This window comes from Hypanus sabinus, chromosome 8, assembly GCF_030144855.1.
Source record: "Hypanus sabinus isolate sHypSab1 chromosome 8, sHypSab1.hap1, whole genome shotgun sequence".
Lineage (NCBI taxonomy): Eukaryota > Metazoa > Chordata > Chondrichthyes > Myliobatiformes > Dasyatidae > Hypanus > Hypanus sabinus.
The window spans coordinates 154,793,448-154,819,196 of NC_082713.1; the positions used below are offsets into that span (position 1 = coordinate 154,793,448).

Consider the following 25,749-nt stretch of genomic DNA (forward strand, 5'->3'; position numbering starts at 1 on the left):
GTAACTCCTTTATTTAAAAAGGGCAATAGACAGAAGGCTGGGAATTATAGGCCAGTTAGCCTAACATCTGTGGTTGGCAAAATGTTGGAATCGATAATTAAGGAAACAGTAACAGGGCATTTGGATAAACATAGCTTAATAGGACAAAGTCAGCATGGCTTTACAAAAGGGAAGTCATGTTTGACAAATTTGTTGGAGTTCTTTGAGGACATAACATATAGGGTAGATAAAGGGGAACCAGTGGATGTGGTGTATTTGGACTTCCAAAAGGCATTTGACAAGGTGCCACACCAAAGATTATTACTTAAAGTAAAAATCATGGGATTGGGGATAATATTCTGGCATGGGTGGAGGATTGGCTTTCTAACAGATAAATGGGATAAATGGTTTATTCTCAGACTGGCAGTTGGTGACTAGTGGTGTTCTGCAGGGGTCGGTGTTGGGACCCCAACTCTTTACAATCTATATTAATGATTTGGAGAAAGGGACTAAGTGCAACGTATTGAAGTTTGCTGATGACACAAAGATGGGAGGGAGTGTAATGAGTGCAGAGGACATTGAAACCCTGCAGGGGGACATAGATAGGCTGAGGGATTGGGCAGACATTTGGCCGATGAAATATAATACTGACAAGTGTGAGGTCTTGCACTTTGGCAGGAAAAATAATAGAGCAAGTTATTATCTAAATGGAGAGAAACTGGAAAGTGCTTCTGTGCAAAGGGATCTGGGGGTCCTGGTGCAGGAAACACAAAAAGTTAGTATGCAAGTGCAGCAGGTGGTCAAGATGGCCAATGGAATGCTGGCTTTTATTGCTAGGGGGATGGAGTATAAGAACAGGGAGGTCTTACTGCAGTTGTACCGGGGATTGGTGAGACCACACCTGGAGTATTGCGTGCAGTTCTGGTGTCCATATTTAAAAAAGGACATACTGTCTCTCGAGGCAGTGCAGAGACGGTTCACTAGGTTAATTCCGGGGATGGGTTGGTTGATGTATGATGAGAGGTTGAGTAGATTGGGACTCTGCTCATTGGAGTTCCGAAGAATGAGAGGCGATCTTATTGAAACATATAAGATTGTGAAGGGGCTTGATCGGGTGGATACGGGGAGAATGTTCCCAATGATGGGTGAAACTAGGACTAGGGGGCATAATCTTAAAATAAGGGGATGCCGTTCCGGGACTGAGATGAGGAGAAATTTCTTCACTCAGAGGGTAGTGGGGCTGTGGAATTTACTGCCCCAGAGAGCTGTGGAAGATACTACGCTCAATAAATTCAGAACGGAGATAGACATTTTCCTGGATAAAAATGGCATTAGGGGATACGGTGAGTGAGCAGGTAAGTGGACATGAGGCTAGGTTTAGATCAGCTATGTGATCTCCTGGGCCAGTTTTCAATAGCCTGGATGGGTCGGAGAGGAATTTTCCAGATTTTTTCTCCTCAATTGGTAAATCGTTTTTTTTTCTCCGGGTGATCACATGAGTTTGGGCGGGATGAATAATAAAATAATTTTGCGCCCTGTTGGTTGGCAATGTTGCCTTGTGGGATTTGGTGATAACTAGAGTTAAGATTGGATCAGCCATGATCTTGTTGAGGGGCCGATTGGCCTACTCCTGCTCCTATCTCTTATCTTATGTATCATATGTTATGATAAAATAGGCTGTATTCAGCAAGGTTTCCTAGAGTGAAAATCTAGCCTGACAAATCTGTTGGAATTCTTTGACTGAGGGCCTTTGACAGGGTGCCACAGATGAGGCTGCTTAACAAGCTATGAGCCCATGGTATTACAGGAAAGATTCTAGCATGGATAAAGCAGTGGCTTATTGGCAGGAGGCAAAGAGCTGGAATAAAGGGAGCCTTTTCTGGTTGGCTTGCTGCCAGTGATTAGTTGTGTTCAACAGGGATCCGTGTTGGAACCTATTCTTTTTACGTTATATATCAGTGATTTGGATGATAGAATTGATGGCTTTAATGCAAAGTTTGCAGACGATACAAAGATAGGTAGAGGGGCAGCTAGTTTTGAGGAAGTAGAGAGGGTACAGAAGATCTTAGGCAGATTAGCAGAATGGGCAAAAAATGGCAGATGGAATACAGTGTCAGGAACTGTTTGATCATGCACTTTGGTAGAAGAAATGAAAGGGTTGAATGATTTCTAAATGGAGTGAAAATCCAAAAAATGGAGGCACAAAAGGGCTTGTGCAGGATTCCCTGAAAGTTAATGAGTCTGTGGTGAGATGGCAAATGCAGTGCGACCATTCATTTCAAGGGGACTAGAATACTTATTTATTGAGATATAGTCCTTCAAGGCACACCGTCCAATAACCTCCAATTTAATCCTAGCGTAATCACATGACAATTTACAATGACCAATTAATGTACCAACTGTACATCTTTGGATTGTGGGAGGAATCCTGAGCACCTGGAGGAAACCCACGCAGGTGCGGAGAGAATGTACAAGCTCCTTACAGGAGGCTGTGGGAATAAAAGGAAGCATGTAATGTTGAGACTTTACAAATCATTGGTGAGGCTTTACAGAGTATTGTGAGCAGTTTTGGGCCCCCTATCTCAGAAAGGATGCGGTGAAACTGGAGAAGGTTCAAAGGAGTGTCACAAAATGACTCTAGGATTGAATGGCTTGTCATATGAAGAACGTTTGATGGCTCTGGGCCTGTATTCATTAGAATTTAGAAGAGTGAGAGGTGACCTAGCTGAAACCTACCGAATGGCGAAAGGCAAATGAGAAAATCTGCAGATGCTGGAAATCCAAGCAACACACATAAAATGCTCGAGGAACTCAGCAGGCCAGGCAGCATCTATGGAAAAGGGTGCTGTCGACTGTTTGGGCCGAAATCCTTCAGCAGGACTGGAGAAAAAAAGATGCAAAGCCTTCATAGAGTGGATATAGGGAGGATGTTTCTTATGGTGGGAGAATCTAAGAATGTGGGGACAACTTCAGAATAGAGGGACGTCCTTTTAGAATGGAGATGTAGAAGGAATTTCTTTAGCCAGAGAGTGGTGAACCTGTGGAATTCTTCACCACAGGCAGCTGTGGAGGCCAAGTGTTCATGTATATTTAAGGCAGAAGTTGATGGATGCTTGATTGGTCAGGGCATGAAGGGATAGCTGGAGAAAACAGGAGATTGGGGCTGAGAGGAAAACTGGATCAGCTATGATGAAGTAAAGGAACAGACTCAATGGGCCAAATGGCCTAATTCTGCTCCTATATCTTATGGCCTTCTGGGCTTGTATTGAAAGCAAAAATTGATAGGCTCTTGATTAGTAAGGGTGGCAGGATGTTGAGGCTTTTAGAGGGTCCAGAAGAGTTTTAGAACATAGAACATAGAATAGTACAGCACATTACAGGCCCTTCGGCCCACAATGTTGTGCTGACCCTCAAACCCTGCCTCACATATAACCCCCCCCACACCTTAAATTCCTCCATATACTTGTCTAGTTGTCTCTTAAACTTCACTAATGTGTCTGCCTCCACCACTGACAGGCAGTGCATTCCACGCACCAACCACTCTTTGAGTGAAAAACCTTCCTCTAATATCCCCCTTGAACTCTCTCCCCTTAACTTAAAGCCATGTCCTCTTGTACTGAGCAGTGGTGCCCTGGGGAAGAAGCGCTGGCTGTCCACTCTGTTTATTCCTCTTACCAGGATGCTGCCGGATAAACCTGAGTTTAAACCTGATAAACCGGATAAAGCTGAGGCGAGATCTGATAGAGGCTTACAAGATTATGAGAGGCATAGGTAGTGTGGACAGAGAGTATCTGTTTCCCAGGTTTGAAGTGTGTAATACCAGAGGGCATGCATTGAAGCTGAGAGGGGGTAGATTCAATAAGGATGTGAGGGGTAGTGTTTTACTCAGAGAGTCATGGATGCCTGGAATGCACTGCTGGCAAATACAATCATGGCTTTTAAGAGCCATTTAGATTGGCAGATGAATGTGAGGAAGATGAAGGGATAAGGACATAGTGTAGGTAGGAGTGTTGAGTGTTGGGGTGTTTTTGATTTTCTCTTTAGATAGTTTGACACAACATTGTGGGTCGAATGGCCTGTTCATGAGCTATTCTCTATGTTCTATGTCCTGTGTTCTAACTTAGCCATGATGAAATAACGGAGGAGACTCAGTGGGCTGATTAACCTAATACTGATCTTGTAGTCCGACTGAGTCAAATTACACAGTACTTGATTTGGTTTGTGACCTATGTGTATCTGGGTGAATTTTAGTTTAAGGGTTCTTTCTGGCCTCACAGCCCATTATCCAGCTGGCTCGTTTGGCGAGCCATGGAAGAATGTATATAGAAACCATTTGTTCCCAGACTTTTGCTGTGAAACAAGCTATGAGCTTAGAAATCAAAATGTGTCCATTGGTGAACATAGGTCCTATTCAGACATTTCATTTCAACTTATTACTTCTCACGTTCCTGCACCAGAAGTTTATTTTATGCAGTGCGTTTCCACTGAAGCAAGAAGTATTCTCATGTATGGCATGAAGAGATCCTTAAAGTGGCATGCAGCTGGAAATAATGTCAGTCTTAATAGGTCATCAGCTTTTAGTCTGAGCGCTTGAAGGGGTGTTATTGTTCTTCTACGCTGTTGCAGGATAGATCAATTTGAGCAACAGCTGCTTTGATAAACAAGGCTGCCATTGACCACGCCGGAAAAGTCTCCGTGAAAGCCAGCTTCTTAATCAATCTTTAAATCAATGGCAAATTTACTGATGCAATGGTCGTCTCTGAGCCAAGAATCACATCTGTTCTGAAGCGTTTAGTACATGTGTTGCTCGGAACACCCTGCTTTTAAGAGTGTACGGTGGCAGTTACTTAGTGTATGAATTGGCACTTACTGTGCTGGAAATTATCCCATTTCTGGCACTTTTTAAAATATATTCACAGAATCTGGCTCAGGTGGGAATTGAACACCCCTACTTTTAAAAGTCAGATGTGTTAAACTTACTTAATCCAGTTGCTGTCAAAGAAAATTGATTAGAAATATGCTAACCACTGCATTACATAATTTACAGATAATTTGCAGGGGGAAAAACACACTAAAAAAGTCTTAACTTGCAAAAATGTGGATAAGTAGCAATATTAGCGATGCTAACATTCTTCTTTTGTGTTCAATAAATATCTTCACAGCCATACTGCTGAAAGTGAACGAAGTCTTTTATCCAGGTAATATTTTGAAGCTGTTAGATCCTCTCTACTAGGACATCGATGTGGAGCATATTAACAAAGAACAACTAACTAACACTTGCAGGTGATCCTACCTTTATCTAAGGATGTGAGATCAGTTATGATTGAAAATGAATTGTTATAGAGTCACAAAGAAATACAGCACAAAAATGGGCCCTTTGGCCCATCTAGTCTGTACTGAGCCATCTAAAGTGCATACCCCCTTCAACCCACACCGGGACCATAGCACTCCATACCCCTACCATCCATGTACCTAACCAGACCTCTTAAACACTTAAATTGAGCTTGCATGTACCATTTGCACTGGCAACTTGTTCCACACTATCATGACCCTCACGAAGTCCGCAGTTGTATTCTGGGACAAAGACAGACAGATATACTTTATTGATCCCGAGGGAAACTGGGTTTCGTTACAGTTGCACCAACCAAGAATAATGTGTAGCAATATAAAACCATAAATAATTAAATAATAATAATTATTAAATTATTCCAAGTGGAAATAAGTCCAGGACCAGCCTATTGGCTCAGGGTGTCTGACACTCCGAGGGAGGAGTTGTAAAGTTTGATGGCCACAAGTCATTTGAATGACTTCCTATGAGGCTCTGTGTTACATCTCGGTGGAATGAGTCTCTGGCTGAACGTACTCCTGTGCTTAATCAGTACGTTATGGAGTGGATGGGAGACATTGTCCAAGATGGCACGCAGCTTGGACAGCATCTTTTCAGACACCACTGTCAGAGAGTCCAGTTCCACCCCCACAACATCACTGGCCTTACGAATGGTAAATGATAAATAGTAAATCGTAATGGAAAAGTATGGTGAAATTATCAATGGCCCGTTGGCTTTTTGCTTTACTTTCCTTGTCTTGGGTTGAGTACGGAAGATATTCCGCTGTATTGACCCACGATGGCAACGTGTCTTCCTTGTTTCTGGGAACAGTATTGTGGTTTCATATCCCTCAGTGCTTTTACACTGAAGCCACGTTTATTCAGTCTTTACAAGCCCGGACTGAGTATCTCCAGCATTTTCTGACCATCTTCATGCTGTCCATCCAGAGGATGTACGTTACTAGGCAGAGTTGCAAGGCTTCTACGGGCCCCAGTGATGGCTGTTTTTGGCTGATTTTTTTCTCTCCCGGAGGTGTGTGCTCCTTTGTCATATTAGAATCAGAGTCAGGTTTATTATCACCAGCATGTGTTGTGAAATTTGTTAACTTAGCAGTGGCAGTACAATGCAATACACGGTAATATGGTAATAAAAATCAATAAATTAATCCACCTTTATTATTTATTTATAAATCTATTATTTATATGTGTGTGTGTGTGTGTGTATATATACATGCAAAAATTCCAATTAATTCAGCAGCTGGGTAGATAAGTTAGAAGATAATTTCAAAGCTAAAAATCTTATTGATTTTTTCATAGGTGCAAGCTGTGGGCAAAATTTAAAATGTATGGGTTTTGGGCTATGGCCAGTATTGTGTGCTAGAAATTAAATTTTGTTTCTTTTATTAATGCTTTGGAGATTTTTGGAACAGTGGAGTCTAGGTGATTTTCTTTCAGAACCCACTATCACTTGGACATTTAAACTAACTTATGAAAACAAGCCTAGAAGCAAACATAGCTGAGCAGTTAATGTCAGAGTGTTAAAAAAAAAGTTAGAGGCCATAGGAACCACAGAAAATCTGCTGGAAGCCACAGAAACTCAGCTGTGCATTAGTAATTGTCGGGTATAATATGTCCCTTGTTTGCTCCATTACAGGGCCCAGTGCTCCAGTGCGAATTTGTATCATACTATCAGTGGCCATTTTATTAGGTGCCTCCTATGCCTGATAAGATGGCCGCTGAGTATATGCTTGTAGGCCATCCATTTCAAGGTTTGTTGTGTTGTAAATTCAGAGACGCTTTTCTGCACACCGCTGTTAGCTACCTGGACCATACCTCGTCCCACATTGCTATTTGTAAAAGCGCCATGCCCTTTTCTCAATCCTTCTGTCTCCACCGCATCTGCTTTCAGAATGAGGCTTTTCATTCTAGAACGGAGATGTTCTCCTTTTTCAAAGAAAGGGGCTTCCCTTCCTCCACCATCAATGCGGCCCTCAATTGTATATCTTCTATTTCACACAAGTCTGCTCTTACCTCATCCTCCTGACACCCTACCGGGGTAAGGTTCCTCTGGTCCTCACCTACCATCGCACCAGCCTCCACGTCCAGCAGATATATCTCTGAAACTACTGCTACCTCCAACTGGATCACATCACCAAAGACATCTTTCCCTTCCACCCCCCCCCCCGACTTTCTGCTTTCCGCAGGGATCGCTCCCTACGCGACTCCCTTGTCCATTTGTCCCTCCCCACTGATCTCCCTCCTGGCCCTTATCCTTGCAAGCAGAACAAATGATACACCTGTCTCTACACCACCTCCCCCACTACCATTCAGGGGCCCAAAACAATTCTTCCAGGTGAGGTGACACTTTTCCTGTGAGCCTGTTGGGATCACATACTGTGTTCAGTGCTCCTGGTGTGGCCTCCTGTGTATCGGTGAGACCTGACGTAGATTGGGAGACCGCTTTGCTGAGCATCTACGCTCCGTCCGCCAGAGAAAATGGGATTCCACTTCCCATTCCTATTCTGATATGTCCATCCATGGCCTCCTCCACTGTTGTGATAAGGCCACACTTATGTTGGTTGAATAACACCTTATATTCCGTTTGGGTAGCCTCCAACCTGATGGCATGAACATCGATTTCTCAAGCCTCACCACCTCCTTCTCCCTCTCTCATGTTATCTCCTTGCCTGCCCATTGCCTCCCTCTGGTGCTCCTCCCTCACCCCCTTTTTTCACTTTCTTTCATGGCCTTCTGTTTCTTTCAGCAATCAACTTCCCAGCTCTTTGCTCCATCCCTCCCGCTCCAAGTTTCACCTATCACCTGGTGTTTCTCTTTCCCCCCACCACCTTTCAAATCTACTCCTCAGCTTTTTTTTTTCTAGTCCTGCTGCAGGGTTTCGGCCCCAAACGTCGACTGTACTTTTTTTTCCATGGATGCTGCCTGGTCTGCTGAGTTCCTCCATCATGTCGTGTGTGTTGCTGGGATTTTCTCATTTGCCACCTTCCTGTCAGCTCGATCCAGTCTGGCAATTTTCCTCTGACCTCTCTCATTACAAAGGTTTTTTTGTCCACAGACCTGCTGCTCACTGGATAGTTTTTGTGTTTCTCACACCCTTCTCTGTAAACTCTAGAGACTGTTGTGCGTGAAAATCCCAGACCAGCAGTTTCTGAGATACTCAAGCCATCCTGTCTGGCACCAACATGGTCAAAGTCACTTAGATCACATTTTTTCCCCATCCTGGTATTTGGTCTGAACAAGCACTGAACGGCTTGACCATGCCTGCATTCTTTTATGCATTATGCTGCGGCCACATAATTGACTGTTCAGATACTTGCATTAGCAAGCCGATGTACAGGAATACCTAATAAAGTGGCCAGCGAGAGTAGGTTGTTGTGTTAGTTGTATTGGGAAGGAGGTTAGCGAATTGTCTACTGAAAGTATGCAAAGCACTTAGATGATAATGTCAGAACTATTGCAAGTTTGTTTTGATGTCACATGCCATATGAAATTCAGCAACACAGTTAAAACAATATGTTAACCTTATGTACCTAAATGCACTTCCAGCACTGGGAAGGGCCTCCACAGCTTGTTTAGACTGATTATTATGAAGTCTTAACAGCCTAACAAGTAAGAACATAAGTGTGTATTCACTGCCTCAGACATGCTCAGCTAATAGTCCTCACTCCACTTCCTCACCTTTCCCTTTTCTTCTGTCTTCTTTCCCCATAACCCTTCCAGATTAAGATGTTATCTCAGACTTCAATGCACTCAGTGACTCCAATCACTAAGTTCACTGTGGTAAGAAATTCCTTGGACTTCTACCACACTGAGAGAAAAAATTCTTTCCCAACTTGATCCTAACTGGAGCTCTTTTCTGATATCGTGCCTTCTGGTTCTGGATTCTCCCAGGAGAAGAAACATCCTCTCAGCATTGAGCCTGCCATATCCCTTAAGAATTTTATGTATTTCAAGATGATTTTAGCTCTGGTGAACAGAAAACTAATCAGTCAAGCATTTCCTGTAATACTGTCACTCTGCCCCCCCCCCCCCACTCATATCAAGGATAATTCCAGTGAACCTCTATTTTAGTGTAATATTCTAAACTGGGGGACCAAAGCAGTACACAGTAGTCTAGTTGTGGCTTGACAGAGCCTCCCATCACCCAGATCATGCTCTCTTCTTGCTGCTGCCATTAGGAAGAAGTTACCAAAGCCTCAGGATAACCACCACCAAGTTCAGGAACAGTTCTAGAACATAGAACAGTACAGCACAGGAACTGGCCTTTTGGCTCACGGTGTTGTGCTGAACGTTAAACCAAATTAAATTAGTAATCAAATGACTAACTGATCTCTTCTGCCTCCACAATGTCCTCATCCTTCCACTTTTCTCACATTCGTGTGCCTGTCTAAACATCTCTTAAAAGTCCCCAACACTTCTGTCTCTAACATCACCCCAGGCAGCTCATTCCAGGGACCCACCACTCTGTAAAAAAACGTGTGTCTCACATCTCCTTTGAAATTAACCCCCCCCCCCACCATACCTTAAATGCATGCCTTCTCTTCCTGAGGCCCACTTTGGCACATTACCCCTCAGCCATCAGGCTCGTGAATCAGAGGGGATAACTTCTCTCAATTTCACTTATCCCATCAATGAACTGAATATTTATTTATTGTTATTATTTTTTTTAAATTTCTCAGCTCAAGCTGGTTAAACCTGAGGATGGGCATAGCCAAGCACACTCATTTTTCAATTGCTAGGATCTTTTGGACTATCCTAGTGGTATTTAGTTTGTGACTTTTGGAGATTTGTATAAATATTGCTGTGTAGGCCTAGTTGTTTAATGCTATTGGGTAGTGATTTGGGACGACACTAGTTGTAGATAATACTATTGGAACAATGTATACCCTGTTCATGTTCCATAGTCTGTCAATTTCCTCTTTTAATTCAGCATATTTCTGGTGTTTTTCACTTACTGATTTCTGTATGTTGTGTGTCTTTGGAATGGCTGTATCACAAAAAGAAAAAAAAATGAATAAACAAACAAACAAACAAACAATAAATAAATAAATAAATGAAGAATCCTTGAAAGTTCATTGGTTGTAGGAACATCTCAATGATGGGGCAAGTGAAGTTATCCCCTTTGGTTCAAGAGTCTGATTGTTGATGTTCCTGAAACTGGTGGTGCGAGTCCTGAGACTCTTTGTAACTTCTTCCTGATGGCAGAAGTGAGAAGAAATCATGTCCTGGGTGGTGGGGGTCTCTGGTGATGGATGCTGCTTTCCTGCGACAACGCTCCATGTAGCTGAGCTCAATGGTTGGGGGAGGGGGGGGGGGCTTTACCAGCGATGGTCTGGGCTGTATTCACTACTTTTTGTAGCATTTTCCATTCAAGGTACTTCGAACAAATAAGGAAAAATGAGGACAATTCTTGCCTGGTGTGTTTGCCTTGTTTTGGTGAGCTGTCATTATGTCTTACAACACAACAGATGGGATATGTGACATGTACATCCCAAGAGATTGGTTCTTCTTTACATTAAAGAGGTTCTGGTATCACTTTCAATTTCTGATCTAAGGAAGATAGAGTGATATCTTGTCGTTCCGAGAGTTTGTTCAACACAATGTTAGTACGTGAGTTTTCACTGACAAAAGTATTTAAGAGCTAGTGAGGTATTTTGAAAATGTGGTGCAGTTGCTCAAAGTTTACTGCAATGCTGATGTTGCAGTTTGGACCTTTCCACAAAAATACTTTCTGGATGCTTGACTGATAAATATAAACAATGTGTAATACCAAATGATTTATAGTTCTGGCTCAATTTCAGGTTCAAGTTTAATTGTCATTGAACCATACACATGAATAGAGCCAAACAAAACAGTGTACCTCTGGGACCAAGGTGCAAAACACTTTGTCAACAGTAACACATAGCACAGGGCACAACTGGCACATTTAATTACGAGGGCTGTAAAACATGTCACAAAAAATTAGAGCCCAAGTCACTGAGTTGTCATGGCCTGTAGATAGATGGTATGTGGGATGTTGTCTTGAGCCATGTTTTGTTAAGAAAAAGGCCGCAGCAGCGCCTACCTCATGCTAGTGCAGCTGCAGATGAATGTAATCCAGCTTGTCCTCCACCGAGGGAATTCTGGTGGGCCGCACTGATGGGAGGGGCCAGCCCCAAACCCAGCACAGATGCCCACCACACCACACCACCTCTGGTGTCTCCTGTCCTGGGCACTGCAGCAGGCAACCCCACGGCATGAGGGGCCAGCCCAGGCAACAACCGAGCTCACGCAGCTCCTCTGCTGTCAGTTTTGCCAATAAACCAGTGAACTGGGCTTGCACTATTCTACTTTTTCAATGTCCAACAGGGTCTTGTGATCACAAGGAAAATGTCCAGGACAATCAGTTGCATATTTGTTGGACTGCTCACCATCTCCGCCTCTACGCCTTCCTCCTTTGGTGACTTTAGCAGACTATCATGTGGTGTGCAGCAAGTCCAGCTCCATCTCTATCCAGCAACTCACAAGGGGGAATAGACCTGTAGCACATAAAGTTCTTAATATCCAGCTGTGAATTGTGATTGTAAAATAGATGTAATGGTTGAACAATTACCTCTTTGCTTTGACCCAGAGGGGCAGCTGCAACCAAGTGCATTGCCATCTTACTAGAAGTTGCACCTGGAAGGATGTAGCTCCACAAACGCTATATGATTTTAAAACTAACTTGTAATTGAGTAATAAACCTCTTAAGAAATTTACTATGAGTTTTAATTCTTCAAACAGCCAATCCTAATGAGGTGTCTCAACCAAAGCATCAATTATCCATTTGGCTCCATGGATGTTGCCTGAACTACTGAGCAGCTGTACTTTATTAGGAGTTTGAAGAGATTTGGCATGTCAACAAATACACTCATAAACTTCTTTAGTTGTACCGTGGAGAGCATTCTGATAGGCTGCATTGCTGTCTGATTTGGAGGGGCTACTGCATAAGACCGAAAGAAGCTGCAGAATGTTGTAAATCTAGTCAGCTCCTTGGGCACTAGCCTACAAAGTACCCAGGACATCTTCAGGGAGCGGTGTCTCAGAAAGGCAGCGTCCATTATTAAGGACCCCCAGCACCCAGGGCATGCCCTTTTCTCATGGTTACCATAAGGTAGGAGGTACAGAAGCTTGAAGGCACACACTCAGCGATTCAGGAACAGCTCCTTCCCCTCTGCCGTCCGATTCTTAAATGGACATTGAAGTTTTGGACACTACCTCACTTTTTTAATATACAGTATTTCTGTTTTTGCACATTAAAAAAAATCTTTTTAATATATGTAATTGATTTACTTGTTTGTTTATTATAATGTCTATTTATTTATTTATTTATTTTCAACTCTCTGCTAGATTATGTATTGCATTGAACTGCTGCTGCTAAGTTAATAAATTTCATGTGACATGCCGGAGATAATAAACCTGATTCTGATTTTCTAGATCTTCTGTGTGTTGATTCAGATTTCCAGCATTTGCAGTCTCTTCTGTCTCTTCAATGTTCTCTTTTCAGAATTATGGTATTTAATACCCAACCTTTAGAGACAAAACAAGGCAATAAGTAGGTACAATAAGCAAACAATTTTTAATACATAAATCAAGGCCGTGCGTACAAAGAGTAAAGTTTACGCTTTGGTGTTTGGTTGATTCTTCGTTGAAGAACAACATCAACAGGCAGAAAAAGGTCTTCAGCAGCTAAATAATGAACACGGTAAGTAATATTTACAGCCCAAGGGTTACTGTGCCCCACCAATTCCTCACACAGCTGGGAGTGTGGGCTCTTCTCAGCTGCCCATAATGATGCCACCTCATCGGCCAAGTTGTACAGAGCATTTTAAACCACCAGCAACTGAATAGTGTGATGTATGCATGTGTGTCTGAGCAGACATATTATAGGTAGCAATATTCGGTAGCGTGGTTGGTAGTACAGTGCTATTACAGTGCCAGCAACCTTGGTTCAATTCCTGCTGCTGTATATAAGGAGTTTGTGCGTTTTCCCCATGACGGCATGGGTTTCCTCACACATTCCAAAAACGTACAGACGGATTAAAAAGTAAATTTGTCACACGGGAGTAATTGGGCAGCGTGACCTCCCTGGACCAGAGGGCCTATTACAGTGCTGTGGCTCTAAAACACTATTTTGGCTGTATTATAATTAATATACATGTTTGACACATGCATGTTGCACATTAAACAGTGATTATATTTATTGAAGGACTCTGCCTTATTTTTCCAAATCATATTCCTCCATACAAAACACTTTATGAAGCATTATAAACCCCATTTTGAGTGCATTGTGAAAAAGTGAAGGTTGAGACATTAATGATTATTGGGGTAGTAAAATGGGAATCCTTGGCCATGGTATTGTTCAGTAGCTAAGATGTTCTGTATAATGTTGGCTTACGAGATGGTAGCTTTATGGCCTTACATTTAAGAGTACAAAATTGTGGAAAATGCTTTTAAAGCAATTCCCTGACATGTCAAGCTGACCACCGATATGCAACGTAGCCCAAGCATTGCAGCTTTCAGGGTACATTGGAGGGGACAAGCCTGGCTCGTGGCCAGCGTCTGAAATGGTGCAATTAGAATAGCAATACTATGAACTTGTATACTGGCGTGAGTGTTGACTTCGACAGTTAGGACCCAATATCCTGACCATTGGAGGGCTATTATCATCATGATTCTTTTTACATTTTACAATTTTGATATTAATTTCTAAAGTACTATATTAAATAAGCACACTAATTTGTTCAATATATCTAGGAATATCTGATAAATAATTTTGATGTAAAACTGCAAACATTAATATTGTCAAATAAAACTGCCTTGGGTTTATTCTTTACTGTCAAGCTAATGATGATGCGAAATGTGAATATTGAGGTTTTACAAGCCATATTCAAATTGAAAGCATTGTAACTGTACCACAGCACTGCCATGTAACAAATGGAAGAGCTGAGGGATTTTCATTTGAAATTTTTGACCCCATTCCCTAGACAGCATGTGGAAGTGCACAAGATAAAGGCAATTGTTGACTCCAACTAACCCAGAGGGCTCAGAAATCGTCTGCACAGGGAACTGATGAATTACATATGATTGATTTTAAATATGCACTTGGAATGAGGGCAAATCAAATTTACAATTGTAATTTAAGAGGGATCTTTGTCAGTTTTATCATTTCACCTTCAGATGATGGCAAGCTTGCTGTTAATTTGCAATCCACTATCAAATAATGATGTTTAGAATTTAAGTTTGTATTCAAGTTAGTGAAATGGAAAATCTGAATTTAAATAATTATTATTGAAAATCAGAAGCAACTTCAGAGAATAAGAAAAAAATGATTATTTATTTGCAACCAAGAGAAAATCTGCAGATGCTGGAAATCCAAGCATCTCACACAAAATGCTGGAGGAACTCAGCAGGCCAGGTAGCATCTATGTGAAGAAGTATAGTCGATCTTTTGGGCCAAGACCCTATTTATTTGTAATAACATTTGTACTAAAATTACTAATACTATTAATAGGAGCGGCACGGTAGCGTTGTGGTTAGCACAACGCTTTACAGTATCAGCGACCTGCGTTCAATTCCCACTGCTGTAAGGAGCTTGTATGTTCTCCCTGTGAATGTGTGGGTTTCCTGCCACAGTCCAGTTGGTGGGTTAATTAGTCATTGTAAATTGTCTTGTGATTTAAAAAAAATCGGAGGATTGTTGGGCGGTGTGGCTAAAAGGGCAGGAAGACTATTCTGCATTGTAGCTCAATAAGTAAATAAAAATTCAAGACATTACATGCAAATCCAGATCGTTCACTGAGTTTATGTTGTGAAGTATAAAATGTAATCACTGTACATACAAGACAGTGGATAATTTTGTGTGCTTTTTGCATATTTTTATGCTTAATATAATATTCAGAACCTTACTTTGGCCATATCAAATTTTAGCTATTGAGCAAAATAAAATGATGCATCAAAATCTCTTCAGAGAGTATTTTGAAAAATTGTGGGCAAAGGATAACCCTGCACTTCCATAATGATTCCTTCAATCATTTTGGTACAGAAGAAATTAATTTGGTCCATCTACTCCACACCATTACCTTATAGAGCAATCTATTTGGTCTTCGGCTTCTACTCTTTCTGTGTAGCGATACATATATTTTCCCTAGGGCGTCTGTCCAATTTCTTTTGAGAGCTCTGGTTGACTCATTTTCCACCACTGGTATAACTATTGCTTTCTAGAGCATAACAAATCCCAGCTGCTAGAGTTCTTTTGCCATCACTTTGAATCTTTGAACCATGGTTTATTCACACCTTCAACTAATAGAAACAGCTCTCTGCTTACTCTTTATACGCTTCAACTCTGCCAAATAATTTGATAGGTGCAGTTAAGTGGTTGTGTTTGAATTCTTGTTGGAAAATTTGTACCAGTAGATTACAATAGAGGGAAGCCCCATATCCCTTCAGTAGATGTGATGTGTATTATATGTACCTTTTAGTTTGTATAGATAGTGATATGAGAATATTCTTAAAACATACTATTTTTTCCTGCCAATTGGATTTTTAAAGGGCAATTTTTGTCTTTATTTCACTTTTGATTTAGTTAATGATCTACTTAAGGTCTTGTTTGTTTATTCTGAACTGTTTGATTTGAACTATTTACTTATCCAGAAGGCTCATCATTCCTGACTGTTCTCAAAACCTCACACCAGCCTAATTTCACCTAGCGTTACAGTTGAGTTTTCTGATTTATAGCAACATGCACAAAATGGTGGAGGAATTCAGCAGACCGGGCAGCATCTGTAGAGAAGAGTATACAATCAACATTTTGGGCTGAGACCTTTCTTCAGGACAGAAGAAAGGTCTCGGCCTGAGATGTGGACCACTGACCCTTTTCCATAGATGCTGCCTGGCCTGCTGAGTTCCTCCAGCATTTTGTGTGTTGCTTCGGAATTCCAGCATCTGTTGGTTTTCATGTGTTTGTGTTTCAGATTTATACTTTGTTTTGCATTAAATACGAGAGGTGATTGATATGTTTGTGGCCTAAGGTAGAAGGAGTCAATTTTAGAAAACATAGCACATTTATTTTTCAACATAGTGACTATGTTATCAATCACCCTCGTAAAATTTTATTATTTGGACGTAATTATTCTTGCTGAAGTTACTACAGCATGCCTAAGAAATTATTATAGTGTGAATTTGTGTCCTTATTTTGCTCATCTGAAAAGAGGAGAGACTGTTGAAGTGTTGGGACAGACAGTTGATGGACTGGAGATTATTGTCTCTGGAAGCTTTGCTATTGCTTGCTTGGGGGGGGGGAGAGTTGATGTTTTTGCTGCTGTTTGTGCAAGGGGGAAGGGAAAGGCTTTAGGGTTCATTTATTCCTTGGGGTTTTTCTTCTGTTTTGTAGGTGTCTGTGAAGAGTAAGAGTTTCAGGTTGTATACTGTATATGTTTTCTGATACCACCATTGAACCTAATTATGACTCTTTTCAAGAAAGGCGAGAGGAGAGATTATGATATTTTTAGTGCTTTCCTTTCTGCACAGCACAAGCAAAGGAACAGGGATGGAAGAACAATGAAAGTGATTTGGCTATATCCACTGCTATCATAAATTTTTGGCAACTAAAGTTCCAATCAACTAAACTTATAATATGGGCTGGAGCCTCAGTGAAACATCAAGGAAGTGCTAAACTGCTACTTTTCCTTCTGCTGGATGAGGTAGTTTGATTCTGACATTTGCTTCTTTCAGACAGATGTAAAAGATCCCATGGCACTATTTGAAGAAGTTGTGGCGACCCATTTCCTGGCACATGCGAACCGACTCACAATTAGATAGCCTACGGGGGTTTGCGAGCACAGAGCTTTGGAGCCTCTGCGCCATGGGGGGCAGGTTGAGGGAGGCTTAAAAGTGAGGCTGAAGATTTCGAATAAAGTTTTTTCCTTCAACTGCAGTTACCGACTCCGTGTCGTAATTTTAGCGCTGCGTGTAGCACACCGCTACAAAGTGTAGGAGAGTTCTCCTGGTATCTGTCCAATATTTTCACTTCAGACAGCATCACTGACAGTTTTTGTGAGGATTTATCTATTGCTATTTCTGGGACCTTGTGCACATGTTACAACAATGGCAGTACATAATTTATTTCATCCCTGCTTTTTTTTGTCCTTTAATTAGTGGTGTCTTCATCTGGTTAGGAACTGGAGTGCAGGCATGGAGCCAGGTATTAAAAATGCTGCTGCCTTAGGGAAAGGAGTAGACAAATAGGCAGGTGTAACGAATATTGAAACTTTTTCTTTTCTTAATCGTAATTGAAGAGAAAGTGGGAGTCATTGATAGGTGGATAAATATTTCCATTGATGCTGTTTAGTCACATCTATCTTTAAATGCCAGAGGACAAAAGAGTGTTAACAGTCACATTCACAAGTTCATTCATATTTTAGCTAGAATCTTTAAAGCCTAGCACAGGCAAAAGACCAATGCTGGTAACTAGGATTAACATAGGAAGATGGTTGGCATTGACATGGTGAACTGAAAGGCTTGCTTTGGTGCAAAAATGCTACACTTTTACATGGTTGATTCATAAATTCATGAGCTGCTCAGCTATTTTTGATGCAACGCACACAAAGTGCTGGAGGAACTCAGCTGGCCAGGCAGCATCTATAGAAAAGAGTAAACAGTTGAAGTTTTGATGTTCAGGACTGAGAAGGAAGATAAAGATGCCTAAATAAAATAGTTGGGGAGGGGAAAGAGGTTAGCTGGAAAGTGATAGGTGACACCTGGTGGGTAGGAAAGGTCAAGGGCCTGAGAGAAAGAGTCTGATAGGAGAGGACAGTGGACCACAGGAGAAAGGGGAGGAGGAGCAGACCCGGGCGAAATAATAAGCAGGTGAGAAGAGAAAGGTAAGAGTGGGAAATTGTTTACTGGTAGGAGAAATCGATATTCGTGCCATTAGTTGGAGGGTACCCAGACAATATAAGATGGAATAATATATGGTGCAGTGTTCTGTGGTTACCAGACTGTAAGTGTATGCCAGGACCTTGGAGGTCCAGCAGAGAGGATTTACCAGAACCATGTTAGGCTTAGGGACCTAATGTGAAGGAATAGAAAAATGGGGACATGCTGCACAGACCAGAGAAAAAATAAGGAGAGATTTAATAGAATAGCTCTGAATTATGTAGGATTTTTCTAGAGTGGATAAGAACTGTTTTCACTGGCTACTGCTTCCAGAGAGATCAGAATCAGGGTGGTTGTCACTGGCATATGTTGTTAAATTTGTTGTTTTTGTGGCAGCTAAACAGAAATACTACGTTACAATAAATAGTGCAAAAGAGGAATGTAGTAGGTGTGTAGGCCTCTGTTAGTCTCGATAGACCATGGATTTGCGCCTTGGAAAGTGTCCAGGGCGCAAGCCTGGGCAAGGTGTTTTTTTTAATGGAAGACCGGCAGTTGCCCAAGCTGCAACTCTCCCTTCTTCATGCCACCCATGTTGTCCAAGGGAGGGGCATTAGAAAAAGAGGAATACTGAGGTAGTAAAAAATACACATGAGAAAATCTATAGAAGTTGGAAATCCAAAGCAACACATACAAAATGCTGGAGGAACTCAGCAGGTCAGGCGGCACCTATGGAAAAGAATAGACAGTCGACATTTTGGGCCGAGACCCTTCTTCAGGACTGAGAATGATGTGGGAAGATGTCAGAATAAAAATGTAGGGGAATGGGAAGGAAGTGAGCTGGAAGGCAATATGCGAAGCCGGGTGGGTGGGAAAGGTCAAGGGTTGGAGAAGAAGGAATAGTGAGGTTGTGTTCATGGGTCATGGACTGTTTGGAAATCTGATAGCAGAGGGTATGAAACTATTCTTCAGGTTCCTGTACCTCCTCACAAATGGTAGTAATGAGAAGAGGACATGTGATAGTGAGGGTCCTTAATAATGTGTGCTACCTTCTTGAGATTCAAGACAACTTGCAACAGAACCAGAGGGAAGGGAAGAATTCTTTGAGGAAAATAGTTTTGAAGGAAATGGAATATGTGCTCATACAGAAATAATGGAGCTATAGAGAATATGCAAAAAAGTGGAATTAATTGGATGGGCCACAATAAACCTAGCTGAGAGGCTTGGGATGAAATGTCTTTTTTTTAAAGGGAACAGATTCATGAACTCATTTTCATCAACAAAGTGCACTATTGACATTAATCTCAGTGCTCACTGTCAAATGATTGAAAATATACTGTATGCCTGAGGAATGGATTAGTAAGTTCAGGACTTTTACTTAAGAAAAAAATTCATTGTCTTCAGAAAATGTTCACTTGACAGTGAGATACATCTGCAGGTGCATGAATTCTGCTCAAGGACCTCAAAGCTGCATAGAATATGAATGTGATTGGGCACTTAATCACAGCTAGTTACAGTTAAATTCTATATCTTTCTGATTTGCAGAAGAACATGCTTCTGGTCTCTGGTTTAAGTAGCAGGGTAGAGAGTTAGTTTAAAAAAAGGCTTCCCCTTGTGAAACACAAAAGCTTCCGTAGATATTGGAAATCCAGAAAAATGTACGCAAAATGTTGGAGGAACTCAGCCGGTCAATGAGCATTAATGGAAATGAATAAACAGTTGTTTCGGGCCAAAACCCCTCACCTGCTGAGTTCTTCCATCATTTTGTGTGTACCTCACATTAAAGGTCATCTCTTACCCTCCAACATCTTATATTTTTACAAAACTTGTAACATTTCACACCAAGCATTTGAAGGAAATATTAAGACTGGTGAGCAAAGCCATGGTCAAGGGGGAGATTTTAAATCGACCGGCATGTACTGTAGTTGATTTGTCTGTAATCACTAATCTAGTGTTTGAAATGAAAAAAAGCAGCCATTTCCTCAAGAAAGTTCATGTTTTGTCAATTATATTGTTATCATAAAATTACCCAGACATTAGGGCTGATATTTGTGGTTAGTACAATGCTTAACAGTACCAGTGAGCCAGGTTCAATTCCTGCCCCTGTGACCGCGTGGGGTTCCTCTAAGTGCTCTGGTTTTCTCTCACAGTCCAGTGACATACTGGTTGGTAGATTAATTGGTCATTGTAAATTGTCGCATGATTAGGCTAGGATTAAATTGAGGGATTGCTGGGTGGCGTAGCTCGAAGGGCTGGAAGTGCCTATTCCACGCTGTATATCAAGAAAATAAAAAAACAAATAAATTAGAGCCTGTTGCTTGTGGTATTGTCTGTTCTTGATGGAAAGCCAGTGCACTTTGTTTATCTCCAGCTCTAAACTTCTTACTGTTTTGTGCTAAGTGTTGGAATTGCATTGTGTAATAGTGGTTATCTTTCCTTTATGTTTTGTTGTGTAAACAGTTTGATATTTAGCGATGATACTCAGATAGATATTCATATCTAACAGTCCAAATGTCAACACAATGGAATGTTACTCGAAGCAACAGTATTTTCTACCAAGCATTCTGCTGGGTCTAGAACAATTTGCCTATAGATAAGAACTATTCCAACTTTTTCAGTGTGACCACAGAGGGCAGATTCTTAACATAAGGTGAATGGTTGGATGTGGTCAATGATTTGCCTCTTCAAGGCTGCATGATTCCATTACCTAGCAACAAACAACTGAATGCTAAGTATAGCTGGAAGTACACATACATATATCTTTGAAGGTGCAAGGTAGGCTGAGAGAGAAGTTGAAATTTAACCAAAGCTAAAGGTCATTTGATCAGTATTGCGCTCCCATAAGATTTTACTGATCTAAAGGGCCACTTGAAGACAAAGGGACTGGCACTGAAAGTAATGCCTTATCATAAACTTCTAGAACATTCAGCAGGGAAGTGTTTCTCAACTACTTTTCCATGTATAGAGATGAAATGAAAAGATTCAGAATCAGGTTGAATATCATCAACATATGCTGTGAAAGTTACTAACTTTGCTGTAGCAGTACAATACATAATAGTAATACATAATAATTGCAAAAAAATCATGAAGTACAGTAAGCATATATATCAGTAATGCAAAACTGGAAATAAAAATAGTTATTTTTATAAAAACTATTTTATAAAAATAGTTATAAAAAAAGGTAGTGTTCATGGTTTCAATGACCAATCAGAAATCGGGCGGCAGAGGGAAAGAAGCTGATCCTGAATCGTTGAGCTTGAGCCTTCAGGCTCCTGTACTTTCTTTATGGTAGCAAAAAGAGCAATACATGATCTGGGTGATGAGGGTCCTTAATGATGGACATTGCCTTTCTGAGGCATCGTTCTTTGAAAATGCCCTGGATACTACGGAGGCTAGTGCCCATGATGGAGTTAAGTTGACTCTCTACACTTCGATCCTGTGTAGTTCCCCCCCACCCCCCACACCACATGGTGATGCAACCAGTTAGAATATTCTCCTCGGTACAACTATAGAAATTTAAGAGTGTTTTAGTTGCCTTAACAAATTTAAGTATAAAAAAAATTAAGGATAAAAAGCTGTCACAGATTTCTTAGATTTACGAGTGAGGCAGAATTTGACAAAACCCCAAATCCAAAAAAAGGATTGGATTATAATCCTTTGCAGCTCCATTTAAGGGTTTCCCTTTAATAACACCACTGAAGTTAATAAGAGAACAAGCCAGCAAGTTGAATTAGGTTTTTCATTTGCTCATACAGCGTGTTCTGTTGGATCATTTTTCTTTCAAATCAGCAAAAAAAAATTGAAGAAACATAAGAGAATTTAAGTAACAAGCTACCTGGTTGAAAAACTGATCAGGTCGAGCAGCATCTGTGGGGATAAAGGAATTGTTGAAGTTTTGGGTCAAAAGCCTGCATCAGTGGCCCTATGAGAAATGAAGTACCGTATGCAAAAAGCAATGCAGGAGAAGATAATACTACCATGATCCATTGCAATGACACCAAACACCTGAAGTTGAATAGAAAGCCAATGGAAACTCTGCAATGGAAACTGTGAAATGGCACTCTCCCCCCCCCCAAAAAATTAGCACATTCTGCAATAATGAAAACAGGAGGTATGTTACAAGAATCTTATCTTCTTGCCTATCACATCGCCAAACGCAGTGGATGAAGATTAGCAATGCCTTTTATAATAGATGCCTGTTGTTCAGTCTTGGGTGAAACAGCTGCCAAGAAAGTTAGCAGCATTCCTTTGTCAAATGGTAGAACATTACCAATATTGCAAAAGACATTTATTTCCAATTGACTGAGAGAGAGCAAACTAAAGGTTAGTTTGCAAAATATGCCTATGTTTATTAATATTGAATGGGTTAAAAATTCTGCAAAAACAGAAATTATATATATATTAAAAAAGTAAGATAGCATTTATGGGTTCAATGTCCATTTAGGAATTGGATGGCAGAGGGGAAGAAGCTGTTCCTGCATCGCTGAGTGTGTGTCTTCAGTCTTCTGTACCTCCTACCTGATGGTAACAATGAGAAAAGGGCATGACCTGGGGGATGGAGGTCCTTAATAATGGACATTGCCTTTCCGAGACACCACTCCTTGAAAATGTCCTGGGTACTTTGTAGGCTAGTGCACAAAATGGAGCTGACTAAATTTACGACCCTCTGCAGCTTCTTTTGGTTCTGTGCAATAGCAACCCCCACCCCCCCACCCGCCACCATACCAGACAGTGGTGCAGCCTGTCAGAATACTCTCCACGGTACATCTGTAGAAGTTTTTGAGTATTTTTGTTGACATACCAAATCCCTTCAAAGTCCTGATGAAGTGTAGTCGCTGTCTTGCATTCTTTACAGCTGCATCGATATGTTGGGACCAGGTTATGTCCTCAGAGATCTTGACACTTAGTAACTTAAAACTGCTCACTCTCTCCACTTCTGAACCCTCTATGAGGATTGGTATGTGTGCCTTCGTCTTACCCTCCCTGAAGTCCACAATCAGCACTTTCGTCTTACTGACGTTGAGTGCCAGGTTGTTGCTGCGACACCACTCCACTAGTTGGTATATCTCATTCCTGTACACTCAGAAGAACTGCCACAAAATGCAATTGGAGGTTAATTGTCTTTTACATGAATATATGACAGAACAGGGTGGTAAATCTGTGGAATCCATTGCCACAGATGGATGTGGAGGCCAAGTCATTGGGTGTATTTAAAGCAGAGGGTGATAGGTTCTTCATTAATAAGGGAGTCAAAGACTACTGGAGTTGAGAGGGATAATAAATCAGTCATGATGGAATGGAGGAGCAGACTTGATGGGCTGAATAGCCTAATTTTGCTCCTTTGTTTCATGGTCTCCAGTGGAAATGCTGCATTTGGATCTACTGATGGAATAGTCACAATGACCTTTCAGAGAGGGTTAGATGTAGCCAAGAAATTGTCTCCGGTGTTTAACGGTGTCTTCAATTCAGAACTTAAAATTATGAATTTTGTGAAAGCAAATGCCCTCAGTTCTCACGTCATAGCTGCTATGAGTTATGAAATGGAGGCTGATCACCATCATTTATCTTAATGTGCTCAGATGCAGTGACTGTTCCCTGCTGAAGTACTAAACTAAGTAAACCTGAAGCTTTACTATCTCAGAAGAATTCTCCTTTTGGAATTTGCCAAGCTTGCACTTCCAGCATATATATTTGATCACTTAAATCACCAAAATGCGTCTATGTAGAAACATGTTTTCAGTGTGTTTGGAATTTGCAAGGAAAAATCATAGTTTTTAAAAAGTACATTTAATGTCCTACAAGGAAGACTTTGACACAATTAGTTTGACATGTTCCTATTTTTAGTATCCTTGACATTAGTTGACGACAAAGACATCAGTCTCACACTTCAAAGTGAAATGTCATTATCCCATCTAAATCAAGTCTCAAAAATTTCATGAGTGTTTCTCTCTGACTGTAATTCACAGAATGAAAGACAATGGACACAGAAGACAAGTTGTTAAATGATCAGGGCCTGAAGTACAGTTTCCAAAACCATCTTAACGTACATAATATCCAGAACTCAATGAATTTATAGTCAGACCTTACTGCTGGTACATTCCAATTCCTTTGTGAAAGTGGATTTTCAGCAGCAACTAAACCTGATACCTGAACAGATTGAGCATTGGTAAGATGCTCTGACTATTACTAGTATGAAAATGTCTGCAGGTGCAACACACAAAATGCTGGAGGAACTCAGCAGGCCAGGCAGCATCTATAGAAATGAATAAACAGTCGACGTTTCGGGCCAAGACCCTTCTTCAGGGGGAAGATGCCAGAATAAAAAGGTGGTTGGGGGGAAGGGGAAGGGAACTAGCTGGAAGGTGATAGGTGGAGCCAGGTGGGTGAGAAAGGTCAAGAGCTGGAGAAGAAGGAATATGATAGAAGAGGAGAGTGGACCACAAGAAAGGGAAGGAGGAAGGGACACAGGGGAAAGTAATAGGCCAGTGAGAAGAGGTAAAAGGCCAAAGTGGGGAATCGAGGAAGAAGGGAGTTGCTTCTTGTGTTGCTTTGCCCATTCACCACACATCTGAAGGTTTAGGGTAATATGGAAGGGACAAAAATCTCATCAGGATGTGGTGGCTAAATTATTATTTTAAATTAAATTACATGCAAGTGTAGAATAATAGCATGAGAGCTGGATGGTGATATTGTGCCTTTAATTATCTATGTTAAAATGATGCTCTGATGCTTACAGATTGCTTTAGTAATGGAATATGTGTAAACAGAAAACACTCTCCCCAAATTATACCAGCGAGTGAAAACCTACATTTTAAAAATATGACAATGCTTTTTTTTTGTCAAATATTTCTTCTGAAGTGTTATATAACAACTGAAAATAACTTTCTATTAATCATGTTGCTTTTGAGGTGCTGTTAACTCATGACAACCCAAGGGATAGTGATTGTCCATAGGGTTTTCATGGCAAGCTATGGAAGCAAATTGCCAATCCTTTTCTTCTGTACAGATACTGCTGCAGCCCATGTTGGGACCCGGTTGGATTCGAACTCAGGACCATCTGCCTCAAAGTCCATTGCTAATGCCACTACACCACCAGCTGGCCTCAGTTAACCATAATCTCTACTAATTGGCATGGATTTCAAATATTTCAACTTAAAAAAACTCCATTGTGTACGTTTTCATTTAGTTCCAAACACATAAATCAGGTGGTAAAGGACAAACACAAATAGTCAGGACCTTATGAAATCCACTTCAGTTTGGGAAGAAAGCCAGTCTGAGGACCTGCTATTGCCATTCTCCACTGCCCCCCTTCCCCCCAGCCTTAGTTTCTTCATCCCTCTCAAGCAACTGATATTGGGAACTTGTGTGTGGAATCATTAGGAAATCTTCATTCCATTGTTCTGTAATGTCTGATCTTAATCAGCTGGCCGAGTTTATTTTTATTAATTGCTTTTAAGGCTGGCCTGTGAGATACGGAAACAGAGGAGCCTGGAATTTTGTTGTTAGCACGGTAAAATTATCATATGACATTGAAA

At 41.0% G+C, this 25,749-nt stretch overlaps 1 protein-coding gene across 11 annotated transcripts in view; it reads left to right on the top strand.

Annotated features, from left to right (window-relative positions):
* Positions 1-25,749, top strand: part of LOC132398621 (suppressor of tumorigenicity 7 protein homolog) — a 194,882-nt gene that overhangs the window by 43,658 nt on the left and 125,475 nt on the right. Inside the window, exon 1 of one of the 11 annotated variants that reach the window (XM_059978303.1) lies at positions 5,145-5,262. The exons of the other annotated variants lie outside the window; for them this stretch is intronic. The gene's annotated coding sequence lies outside the window, so the exon portion shown is untranslated. Of the gene's footprint in view, positions 1-5,144; positions 5,263-25,749 lie in introns of those variants that run through there. 11 annotated transcript variants of the gene reach the window in all.